The sequence below is a fragment of the Egretta garzetta genome, unplaced genomic scaffold, assembly GCF_000687185.1.
Source record: "Egretta garzetta isolate BGI_Z169 unplaced genomic scaffold, ASM68718v1 scaffold296, whole genome shotgun sequence".
Taxonomy (NCBI): Eukaryota; Metazoa; Chordata; class Aves; order Pelecaniformes; family Ardeidae; genus Egretta; species Egretta garzetta.
The window spans coordinates 1,455,271-1,457,439 of NW_009259988.1; positions in this window are offsets into that span (position 1 = coordinate 1,455,271).

Sequence of the window (2,169 nt, forward strand, 5' to 3'; positions counted from 1 at the left end):
CCTGGCTGTGGGCAGCATCCCCATCCCGACGGCTCAACGAGCGAGCTCCTTCCTTATTTCCCCACCCTCTCCATCCTGGAGGTGCCCGTACCCCCTCTTGCCTTGCTCTGCCCCTCCAGCCTTGCCAGCCCAGCCTTCCCCTGGGATCTTCCTCGCTTTCTCCCCGCCGGCTGCATCCCTGGTCCATGCCCCTCGCCCCGGGATGCAGCTCTGCCTCCTCTCCCGGAGAGGGGCAGGGGTCTTTGCTGGAGGTAGCGACCCTTCGAGCTCCGAACAAATCTCTGTTTTGATTAGCTGTGCTCCTAAATGATTTATAATCAGCATAATACAATAACGACAATAACTCCCTAATCAGATTAAAGCGCTCTCCATTCGTCTGGGGCTTTGCGTTCTAATCTCTTCCTCCCCTCTCTGCCATTGATTTTGTTTTCTCAGCCCAGCCCCTCGCCAAGCCCCACCGAGGGCTCTTCCAGCCTTTGCATCCTCCTTACCTGGACTTGATATTCCAGGACACGTTCCCTTTTCCACCCTAAACCCCTGTCCACATGGACAGGGCAGGCGGGCGAAGCCGGGAGCAATTTACTCTGGCAGCAAAGCCCCCGGCGCTTCCCCCTGGCCCGCGCTGCCGCCTCTGTGAAATTTGATTAGTGCCATGCGCAGCGACTCCCTCGTTAGCCTGGCTGGCACGGTACAAACCTCGTTAGACCCATAGGATCTTGAAGTGAAGTCCAGAAGGTGTTTCCATTTCTTTGGTTAATGAAGAAAAATAGCGGTGGAGGCGGCTGGAAAAGAGCGGGGATGGCAGCAGGGAGCCAGGCTGGGGGACGGCGAGGAGAGACGACTGTGTTAACACTGATTAATAATAAATAACCGTCATAATGAGCACTAATTAATAATAGCACATGCTTAAGCAATTGATTCCCGGTGAATGGCACCGTGCCGTCAGGAGTCCCCATCACTCCAGCTAACCAAGCCGGCGGCGCTGCTGGATGCTCCTGGCCATGCCCGGGGTCCGGAGGTGGGAACCAGCACGGTCATGGACGGGGATCATCCCTCGCTGCTGTAGGAACAGCCCTGGGAAAGGATGGGAAGACGCAGGATAAGGAGCATCTCCCATCCCCCAACACACCCTGCTACCTCCGAAACCCCTGCCCGTGCCGGCCGGCAGGTCCCAGGGCACGGCGGGATCTGCCATGCTCCGTGCTCTTCCTCAGATATTCACTCACTGGAAAAAGCTGCTAAAGACTTGGGTCTTCTCTCTTTTTTTGACCAGTTTGGGGTGTCTCTGGCTCTGGGGGAGCCCAGCCAGGGGGGCGGCAGAGCCCACCGCTGCCTGCACCAGGGCACCACGGCTGCCAGGGACGGGTTTGTTTCCCAGCCCCTTCAATTCAGCGTGCGATAGACAGATTGATACGGAGCTTTAATCAGTGTAATATATAAAGCACTTCATTTGCCTTATTAAAAGTCTGCACTTTGGATTTTCAGGATCCAGGAAATTAAGTCAAGCACCTAAGCATTTATTTGATTGAAAGAGATTATAAATAATTCATGCCTTTTCTTCGCCTTTGGTGGCAGACCTGCTGGGGTGGTGGCTCGCAAGGTCCCTCCATCGCCGTGCTGGAGCCGGTGGGCACCGAGGACGGCCCGGCCGGGGTGAGGGGCACCCACAGAGCCTGGGGCAGCCCTGGGAGACCATTCTGTGCTGGGGGACTGTAAACCGATGGGGAATTGGGGCCGGTGCCTCTCACCATGCCCGGCTGAGGGGCTGCGTGTCCCCTAGCAAGGGCTGTGCAGGGCTGGAGGCAGCCAGGAGGAGGAGGAGGAGGAGGAGGAGGCTGACCCAGAGCAAGTCAGGCTGTGTCAGGCCATGTACTGGTCTCGCTGTACTGGGAGAAGAGGAGCCAGGCACTAAAATCACCATGACAATAAAGCTGAGTATTTCATCTATAATTCAGAGGAGCTGGAAAGTGGTTTTATAAAAAAAAAAATAATATAAAATTAAAAATAAAAACATGGCTGAGACAGTAGAAATTGATGCCCCTGTTCTTGCTGAGTGAGGATGTGGCACGCCTGCACGTGAGGACCAGCACGGTGCCCAGCCCTGGCCGTGACACTGGCTGCTGGGGGGTCCGGGAGAGGTGCATCTGGGGGTGCAGGGGCCGTGGGGGG